This window comes from Dipteris shenzhenensis, chromosome 29 (assembly GCF_047967505.1).
Source record: "Dipteris shenzhenensis isolate YYH24624 ecotype China chromosome 29, Dip_SZ_1.0, whole genome shotgun sequence".
NCBI lineage: Eukaryota > Viridiplantae > Streptophyta > Polypodiopsida > Gleicheniales > Dipteridaceae > Dipteris > Dipteris shenzhenensis.
Window position 1 is genome coordinate 22,682,921 of NC_141624.1, and position 11,493 is coordinate 22,694,413.

The following is an 11,493-nucleotide window of genomic DNA, read 5'->3' on the forward strand; positions in this document are numbered from 1 at the left end:
AGCCATATAGCCTCCTTGAAACCCTTTGTGGCTGCAACATACTCGGCCTCTTTGGTGGACAAAGCAATGCACTTCTGGGCACAAGACATCACTGCAACACCTGCAAAGGTGAACACATAACCAGAAGTGGATCTCCTACTATCCACATGCCCTGCATAGTCTAAATCTATGTACCCAAGTATACGCATCTCTCCTCTACCAAAGTAGATACACATCTCCTTGGTACCCTTCATATACCTCATGATGCACTTAACTGCCTCCTTATGCCTCTTTCCTGGATTAGCCATATACCGGCTAACAACTACCACCGCAAATGCAATGTCCGGTCTAGTAGCTATCATAGCATACATAAGACTCCCAACTGCTAATACATAAGGAACCTTGGCCATCATGGCCCTCTCCTCATCTGATTTGGGACTATCTGCTTGGCTTAGTTTCACTTATGGAGTCAATGGAGTACTTATTGCCTTGCCCCCCTCCATATTGCAACGTTGTAATGTTTTGTAACATAGTCGTTTTGTGAAAGCCAAAAGGAGTTTGCTACTTCAGTCACGTGTGATATGCATACCAAGAATATGACCTGCAGGTCCCAAATCATTCATGTGAAAGGCCTCATGCAACTTGGCCTTCAATGCATCCAACTCATAAGCGCTTTTGCTACCCAATAGCATATCATCCACATAAAGTGCCTGGAGTATTAGGCTATTATCCTTAGCCATTTTAGTGTAGAGGCAGTGATCAATCTCACTTCTTTTGAAAACCTGGGACTGGATGAAAGCATCAAACTTCTGATACCATTCTCTAGGCACTTGGTTAAGGCCATAGAGACTCTTTTTCATCTTGCAAACCAAATGTTCTTTGGCCTTTTCTTCAAAGCCTTCCGACTGTACCATGTAAATGTCCTCATGCAGCAGATCCCCATTCAAGAAAGCTGTCTTAACATCCATCTGCATAAGCTCCATATCCTCTATTGCCACAAGTCCAAGTACGCATCTAAATGTGGTCATCTTCACAATCGGAGAGAAGATCTCATCAAAGTCCACACCCTTCTCTTGCTTGAATTCTTTAGCAACCAAACGAGCCTTGTACTTCGGAACATCATCACTTGTGACCTTCATCTTGTAGACCCATTTACATGGCAATGCTTTCTTTCCATGTGGCAAAGAAACCAGGTCCCAAGTCTTGTTCTTCATGAGTGAGCTCATCTCTGATTGCATAGCATACTCCCACTTACACTGATCCTCGCGCATCATAGCGTCCCTGCAGCAAGAAGGCTCCCCACAATCAGTAAGCATCACATAGTCTACCCTTGGAACAAATCTCTCAAGTGGTCTAGACACTCTAGCTGATCTTCTCAAGGGAATTTCAGCTTGCTGTCCCATTTGCATATCAGCCACATTTGGATCATCATTTCCACTAACAAATGATCTATCATCTGCCCTTGATTGTGTACCTGTGGGAGTACCTGGTGGCAGCATTTCCTACATATTTGGTGCATGGATAGCTTGATGTCTATCAACACATGTTGGTGGATTCACATCTTGGAAAGTGATTCTCGTCATTTCCATATCCCTCATGGGTGTCTTATACATCTTCTTCTCATTGAAGGCCATATCATGGCTTCGTATGATCTTCTTTGCTTTTGGATCTTAGAGACGATAGCCCATCTCTCCACTTTCACCATAACCTAGAAAGATGCATTTTCTAGACTTAGAATCTAGCTTCTTCTCAAGCTCTTTTGGCACATGTGCATATGCCTCACACCCAAATATACGCAAATGGAAAAAACGGCTTCCTCTAGTGATGGCTACCCTAGCGATGGCAGCCCTAGCAATGGCGGCTCAGATAAGGTTTCTCTGTCTTCTTCTCCTGAAGCCCTCATGGCCAATCCCCCCAATCCCCATCCCATCAGTCTTGTTCTTGTCAATTTGGAGTCTAATCAAATAGACATCAGCAGTGCTTCAGATACCGTCATGCAAGATCTAGCTCATGATAAGCACGATACCCCTCTTCCCCCCTTCACCCTTCACCTGGATGAAAGCGACATTCTACAACTCAAACAAGGTGGCAGAGAGATGGACGCTCTTCGTAAGCTGCTCTCCAAGTTCAAAACCTCTCCGAACAGTAACTTTTTCAGTAATAGCCAGAGCAAAGACAAGCCTCTCTTCGCCTCCTTCGTTGTGCAAAGGATCCTCATCCCAATGGAGCCCCCAAGTCCGCAGTGCATCAGGTCCTGAAAGGGAACCCCATGCCAGAGCTATTGAAGAGCACCTATGTTGCTGTCAGTTGAGGAGGCACAAGTCTTTTCAAGGCTCCGTTGATGCCGAGATAGGTCTGCTTGGGAGAATCGCCTCTCCACTAGCTCTTATTGTCGCTCCAACAGTTCCTAATGCCTCTCTGTCAGATCCCGTCAAAGTCAAAGAAGAACTGGCCTAGATGTTTATCTTATGAGGAAATATTTCCAGATTAGATCATGTTCTATTACCTTCCTGAGGTCTACATGTGCGCAGTCACGTTTCCTTGCACTGATAGTGTGTATGATGCCTATCAAAGAAAGTTTTTCTACTGATAATGCACAGTTGTATATAATCTTTTTGATATTATAATATAACCCTCGTTTTTGAAAAAAAAATGCAAATGAGAGTAAGAGGGCTTCTTGCCACTCCATGCCTCTTCAAGAATACCACCATCCAAACTCTTACTAGGTGATCTATTGATCACATGCATTGCAGTCTTCATTGCCTCTGCCCAAAAACCACCAGCAAGACTTGCATTGGAAAGCATACATTGCAACCTTTCTTGAATGGTGTGGTTCATCTATTCTGCAACTGGATTTCTCTTTGGAATATGAGGGGACGTGACCTTCCTCTTGATCCCACGTGTATCACAGAAATGCTAAAATTCATGAGAGAGATACTCTCCACCATTGTCAGTCCGTAGGCATTTAAGCATTCTACCTGACTGATTTTCAACCAAAGCCATCCATTTCTGAAATACCTCAAACACATTGCTCTTTTGAGCTATAATATGAGCCCATACTTTCCTAGTTGTATCATCAATGAATGTCACATAGTTTTCAGCCCCGCCTAATGACCGTGTAGGCATGGGACCACATACATTCGAATGCACCATATCAAGCTTTCCAAGCTCTTTCTTTCCCCTTCTTTTATGGGCTGATTTAGTCTGCTCCCCATAGAGACAATGTTCACAAAATTCACAGTTAGAAAAACTCAATTGCGGTACATAATGCAAACATCATAAGAGTTTCAGGCCCATGTGCCCCAACTGATAATGCCACAAAGAAGTACTTGGCTACTTGGTTATTGCAACAACATGATTAAGACACCCCTGATACATGTAAGGCATACAATGTCCCACACTTGGCACCCCTTGCCAAAACCATAGAGCCCTTCTGAATTTTCAACTCCCAAAACCAAAGGTGGTTTGATAACCAGCATCATCTAGCTAACCCGCGCTGAAATGAGACTCTAGGTCAGCTAAGGAACATGTCTCACCATTTTCAAAACAAAAGTAGACCCATTTGCAAAAGAAAACTTTATGTCACCTGCTCCCACTATGTCACATGCATAGTTATTTCCAAGATGTACACAAGCTATCTTTCCACTGTCATAAGTGGACAACCATTCCCTATGAGGAGTAACATGGAATGAAGCACCAAAATCCAAAATACAATCCTGGGAATATGCATCATCTAAAATGGTAAGCAACTCTGCAGCAGTAGGTAGACCACATGAAGAGAATGTCATTGTCACTATCATCAGTGATGCATTGATCTCCTCGATCTTCACTTTTCATTTGTCCTCCCTTGGACTCTATTCCTTCTTATTTGCACCTGAATTTGCATTCTTTTTCTTATCCTTTTTCTCCCTTTTTAGCTTGTAGCAATCCTTTTTCATGTGGCCTTTCTTGCCATAGTGGTAACACTCAATGTTCCGAGCCCTGGATTTGTTATAAGATTTCCCTCTTTCTTGGGACTTCCCCGTGAACTGTGATCTGCCCCTTTGCACATTTAAGGCTACATCATACTTGTTGCCATCCATAGAATCCCGTCTAATCTCATCGGCCAACAAGCTACCCCCCAAACTTCAGTACTCCACCAGGTGCAGAGTTACTGATAGTTGTACAAAAGGTATCCCAAGAGGATAACAATGATCATAAGAGGAATATCGCCTTTGTCTCCATATCAAAATTCAACTTTTGAGCCTGAAGTTGGCTGAAAATAATTTTGAATTCATTCAAGTGAGAAGCATTGGAAACCCCTTCAACTGCAGCTCAAACAACCTCTTCATGAGGTAAACTTAATTAGAGACAATTTCCTTCTCATAAGTGGCACATAATTTCTTCCACAAGTCTTCTATAGTCTTCTCATCTACTACTGTGAAATAAACTGACTCTGCAAGATGAATTCTAACAGTAGACTTTTCTAATGCATCCAACTCATTCCAATCATTTGTAGACATAGCTTTGCAAGCTTAGTTGAAATCCCTTCCAAGGGTTTAATTTGCTTCTTTTGAATCAGCACATCCCTTACTGTTCTTTCCACAAAGAAAAGTTTGTCCCATCAAAATTTTTAATGTTAAAAAACTTTTTTTCAGACATGGAAGAGGATGCCATGATGCAAACAAAGAAAAATCACAAATGCTAGTGCTTGCAAGAAAGAATCACACCAAATACTAGGTGCACCCAAATATGTATGCCACAATGGAAGGCAATATCACCAAACCTCAAAGGATCAAAGCATCAAAGTGCAACTAACTCATGTGCATATACTATGCATCCATATAAGTAAATAGGGCCAAAAGAATGATAAAACAATGGCAAACCCAATGCTAATAAGGGCCAAATGCCTCAATTATAAACACCATCCATGGGCATAAGCATCAATAAAGTCTCTCTAAGAGAGCATAGCACACCATCCCACAAGGCAATCTGGGCCTATCAACGCATCCAACAAGGACTGCAATGCATCCAAATGGCCTGTAAGGTATCCACTACAACTCAATGCAAATCACGAATGAGCTCACACAACTTAGGCTGCAACCAAAATGATCTGCTTCTTAAGGTATATCCCAAAAATCATGGCCCCACCGCAATGACCACTAGTGAAAATAGAACCTGGGATGCCTCAAAACATGGGCGTCACTACATAATTGGACTCAGTGGGACAATCTACAAATATCTCTCTTTTGCTAGAACTCTGAAATCCCAACTGATGGATGTGAAACCGAGAGTCAACCCTTGTAGTTGACCAATAAACAAAACCTTAGGAAACTTAGACCTTAGCCAAAATGCCACGTGGCACTTGTGTGAAAACCATTAAGAAATCTCAAACAGAGAGACAAAATGGCAACATAGAGTTTTAGATCTCCATGAATTCTCCACCATATTGTGTAAGACTTTGCATATAGCAGTTTTGGCCCATCCTCGACCCACTGGAATAGATAGATTAAAAAATGGTAGACCGAGCGAGTGGGTCCAAACCACAGATGTCCGACAGTATCAAGAGCTCACAAAAGATCAAAACGAGTTCTTCACCGAGTTTTTCTTACTCCTACTTCTCCCGGGCCGCCTAGAGATGTTTAGATGGCTTTGCAGCCTAGTATGGATGGCTTTGTAGCCAAGTATGAGTAGGTTGAAGTATTATGTTTTTTTTGCAAGGATGATTTCTCAAGCAAGACATGGTGTATTTTATGTGTGAGAAGTCAGGGGTGTTTGGAAACTTTCAGCAATTTTATGTGTAAAAAGAGAGGCTAGCATGCAAATTGTGACCAGTCAAAGGGAGGGGGAGAATACACGTCAAGTAAGTCTATTGCATATCTAGAAGCTCATGGCATTAAAAGGTAGATGTCATGTGCATATACATAGTAGCGACAAAATGGTGTAGCTGAGAGGAAAAAAAAGACTATTGTAGAGGCTACAAGAGCATTTATCTATAAGAAACACATTCCTAGACATTATTGAGTAGAGGCAGTGCAATGTGAAGTTCATATTATACGGATGGCTACAACTACTACGCTACACAACAAGATGCCTAAGGAGGCTTTATAGAGGCAATAAACCATGTGTTAATCTTCGATGAGTTGAGTAGTATTATAGTTTGGGGAGAGTTTGTTGGCATGAAACAATTAACTGTATGCAACATATTGTAACACGAATATCAATACCGAACAACAAATGCACCTTTAAGATTTTCACACTTATAAACTACTTGAATGCTCATAGATTATCACAATCCAAGGCATTATCAAATCAACATAAATAATGAAACAGAATACTTTATTGACATTGACTTAGAACCTTATAACTAGGATAGACTATAGCACACCTCTACAGAGTTTGTTGCTTCTTATTACAAGTAAGGACTCTATAGACTTGACACTAGCTCTAGAGACCACAAATAGTTGCTCTACTATGAAGACACCATTCAAGCTGACACAAATCTCATTAGAACTGTGTAGACACCTCAGGATCAAGACCTAAACAAAAGGAGGGAGCTACTTGTGTGGCCGTGCTCCTAAAAAGTTACCTCTGCTCACCGCTAATGCATACTTATGACTTGCTCACGGCCATGCATAGAACACAACACTTGGGACCGATGCTGAAGTCTACCAATCATAAGCACATATGTGCATGGACCAACCATGCACAAACGAACTTGTAGCACTAACCAACATGAAGCCTCCATGAACCTTAGTATAGATTAGCACCCTCCCTTGAGGATGTGCTACAACAACCTATAATTCCAATAGTTCCCCCCCATGAGTCTGATGGATGACTAACCAAGCAACCAAACACTGCCAAGAACTTAGACATACTCTTCACAGACAATTAAAACATGATCAACCCATAATGTTGATCATTGAACACAGCTGTCAACACATAGCAACCCTAAAACATGTCCAGAATCTAGAAGGCCCAATCCTCCTCTAGAGTGTCATCAACAACCAAGCCATTGACCTCATTTATAGAGGTGGTCTCATCAATTACACAAACATCCATTATTCCCTTCTTTGTAGCTTCGTTTTTTTGTTTCTTTATATAGAATCTCTCCACATGGCTTGGCTTCCCACAGTAATAGAAATCATAGTTTCATCCTTTGAGACCTTCCTCTTTCTAGCCACTGCATAGGCCACTTTCCCAGTCGGTTGTAAAGGTTCTTATTTTTTCTCTTCACTAAATAATAGCGCCACACAATATTGAACAACTCCTACATATTTGGGGGGCAAGCTCTTCAAGAGAATAGCCTTCTTATTACTGTCTTCTACCTTGGACTAGAGCTCATGGAGCTGTGTCACAATAGAGCTTGAACTCGATTAAGATAAGCACATAACCCTTAAAATTCACCTAACTCGCAATAGAGCATGAACTCGATTAAGATAAGCACCTAACCCTTCAATTTCACTTATCTCAATATCAAAAAGTTCTAATTTCAATAGTGCCTTAGCATGTTTAATTTTGACTACAAATATTGTCTTCAATGTTACCCAATTTTCTGCACAGCTGATAGTGCCACACAATATTGAACAACTCCTACATATTTGGGAGGCAAGCTCTTCAAGAGAATAACCTTCTTATTACTGTCTTCTACCTTGGACTAGAGCTCATGGAGCTGTCGCAATAGAGCTTGAACTCAATTAAGATAAGCACCTAACCCTTAAAATTCACCTAACTCACAATAGAGCGTGAACTCGATTAAGATAAGTACCTAACCCTTCAATTTCACCTATCTCCATATCAAAAAGTTCTAATTTCAATAGTGCCTGAGCATGTTTAATTTTGACTCCAAATATTGTATTCAATGTTACCCAATTTTCTACACAACTGACTTTGCAATGTTTAGATGATGAAAGAACTCAGGTCCCAGTGCTCGCCCAATCATGTCGATGACCCATTCATTCTTTTGTTCCTAGACTAGAATCTTATCAACTCGTGGCCACTACTCTTTTGCTTTTTCTTGGTCCTGAACACCACACTCCAAGGATTCTTGTGCATACACCAAATTTGGGTAGACAATTGCCAACTGGGAGAAATTCTACCCATTGATATGTACAACTGAACCTACACCAAACCTCTCCATCTTTTGAAAATCCATTCTGTCTTCCCAATGCTTGAGCAACTACTCACTAGTCCTTTAATCTCTAAATCTTTGATACCAATTTTTAGAATTTTCTAGCATGAAACAATGAATTGCATGCAATGTATATACAACTGGAATATCAATCTCAAACATACACATGCACCTTTAAGCTTTTCACACTTATAAACTACTTGAATACTCATAAATTATCATGACCCAAGGTGTTATCAGATCAACATAGAGATGAACCAAATATTTTATTGACATCAACTCAGAACCTTATGACTAGGATAGATGGCACCACACCTCTACAAAGTTTGTTGGTGCTTGCAACAAGTAAGAACTCTGTAGGCTTGACACTGATTCTAGAGTTTGGTGTTGTTAACAAGTAAGGACTCTATTGACTTGACATTGAAACTAATAAGGTCATGTCACCTTTTGTGATGTCTTGATAGTAGAGCAGATGTTGGTGGTCTCTAAGATTAGTGTCACGTCTATAGAGTCCTTACTTGTAAGTAGCATTGCTGTCTATCCTAGTCATAAGGCTCTAAGTCGATGTTAGTAAAGTATTTTGGTTCATTCTTTGTGTTGATCTGATAAAGCCTTGGGTCATGATAGTCTATGAGTATTTAAGCAGTTTCTAAGCATGAAAAGCTTAAAGGTGCATGCGTATGTTCGAGATTGATATTCACTTGACACGGATTCTAGAGACCACAAACAATTGCTCTACTATCAAGGCATCACAAAAGATGACACGACTATCATTAGAACTATGTAGATGCCTCAGGTTTGAGATCTTGAAAAAATGAGGGAGTAAGTATCGAAAGGAAAGCAAGCACGCTAAAAGTAGGTTTAAAAACTAGGTTCCAATCTACACGCCTATCACTGCATCTGCCAATGCATTTGAAGAGGCCCAAAACCCCCAAAAATTTTGATGCACAATTTGGAGATTTCGACATAATCACCAAAATTAGACTTCAGATGAGGGAGAAATGATATGTTTAGGCAAATTGTTGTGCCTAGATCAGGCTGCCCGTTGATCTAGGCAAAAAAATCTGCCTAAAAATGTCATTTCTACCTCATCTGAAGTCCAATTTTGGTGATTCGAAATATCCAAAATTTGCAACAATTTTAGGGCACTCGAACACATTGGTGATGTCAAAATATCCAAAATTTGCAACAATCTTTTGCTCCATATTAGGGAAAATTGTTCCAATAACAAATCATGCTAGTGAAACATGTTCAAGCCTACAAAAAACTTTCCCATAAGTGCTATGAAATGCTATATGTTTTAGTGATGTTTAGGAGGAATTGAATGTATTTGCATATAAATGGTATGAGAAGGGAAAATTCTCAAGGAAACACTATGACGAAGTTAATGTTAATGCAATTTTGAGCAAAGTTTTTTGCGTAAATCAGGCCACACCAATGCATCCAGAGTGGCCCCAAACCGTCAAAAGTATTGATGCAGAATCTGCATATTTTGACATCATCAATGCATCTAGAGTGCCCCAAAACCCCCAAAACAACTTTTGAATCACCAAAATTAGACATTAGGCTGAGGGAGAAATGACATTTTTTGAAGTTCAATTTTGGTCTGCATTCGCGTGGCTTGATCAAGGCAAAAAAAATTGCTTAAAAATGTCATTTCTCCCTCATTTGAAGTTTGATATTGGTGATTCGAAAGTCATTTTTGGGGTTTTTGGGGCACTTTAGAGGCATTGGCAATGTCAAAATACCCAAATTTTGCACCATTGTTTTGCTCCATGTTAGGAAAAAAATTTGAATAACAAGTCATGCTAGTGCAACATGTTCTAGCCTACAAAAAAACTTTCCCAGAAATGCTACATATTCTGGTAATGTTTAGGGGGAATTGAATGTAGTTGTTTATAAATGGTAACATGAGAAGGGCAAAGTGATCTCTTATCTATGTCATCATCACTACACTAGATATCAATTATGCAGTTAGAGTGGTCAATCAATTTATGCATACACTCAACGTAAGCTTTATGCATACACAGATGTCGATTGGGTAGGTAGCGTAGATGGCAAGAGGTCCAAATCAAGATATGTACTCAATCTCATAGGGGCAACAGTGTCATCACCTTCAAAGATGCAGTAGACCATTCATTGTCTTCTATAGAGGCTATGTATAGAGAGGGGTAGCAGTTGGACTTCAGGGATAGCCACCTGTATGCCTTCATCTACATTTAGCAGGTCCTTAGATTGATTTCCAACATTGCAGCTATTGGAGGACTGAGTAAAAAGATCCAATCAAGGAAAAAAGAACACGACCCTTATTCATAATTAGTTGCAGAGACTCCTCGAGCCATGCTGAAAGAATTCAGAGCCTTTGCTATTCACTATCTACTAATGAATAAGCTCTTGTAGAGATGATTTCCATCCTCTCAATAGATTTTTGGTGCTCACAAAGTTAAAAGCAAGTGCAATGTGAGAAAGGCAAGTGCAACATGATATTGGTCCAGCACCAAGGACCAAAGTCACAAATTCACCTGGTAGCCAAAGTAAGAAAAAGCTGAAGAAGAACTATGAAAGAGAAATGCGACTAGATAAGGAGAGGATCTAAGCATGTTCCATACGCTTGTAGATGCAAGACATGACAAGCCAGCAACTCAAGCTAGTATGGGAACCTTGTGGTTGTAAAGGGGATGGCCAAAGAAGAATAAGGAGCAACATAGAATAGCTGTAAGAAGCTTTGCCAAGCGAGACGAATGAAGAGAGACAAAGCAAGGGGGTAGGGTCAAGAAACGAATGCAAAGTACTAAGGACAATAGCCAAGGGGGAGGGGATCACCTTGGAGGCATCATACAAATGTGATCAAAATGGAGAAACAAAAAAAAGAGCAACAAGTGACAAAGGCCAGGACCAAAACAAAAAATGCCAACAAAAGGTTAAAATAGGTCCTACTCAAATATAAGAGTCTAGTGATAGGCTTGGTATAGAAAATGTGTGATTCAAGTGTGGGTGTAAGGAGGTGTGTGTGTGTGTGTGTGTGTGTAGGGTAGAGGAATGCGTGTTGTGTGTGTGCTTCTTGAAAAGGTGTGCAACGTAAATCATCACTAAGAAAATGGTTATGCTACGTGAGTCAACACCATGCAAACATCTCAAAAATCAAAAAGATATGTAGCCGAGAAGGGGGACCAAAGATTGCCAGAAGGCCTAGTCAAACAAGCAAGAAATAGAGGGAGTGAAAAGTGTAGAGCTGTGAGAGGGTCACACAACCATGGTGAAGAGAGCTAGGCAGCTCAAGACCTAAAAGTACTAGAGAAAGAAGCTTGAGAAGATAGGGAGAATCACAAGAGATAGTAGGAAGTAAAGGACCCAAGGGTTGCCCAAGGGAGCAATGCTAAAGATGAGGACCAAAGAAAGTGAAA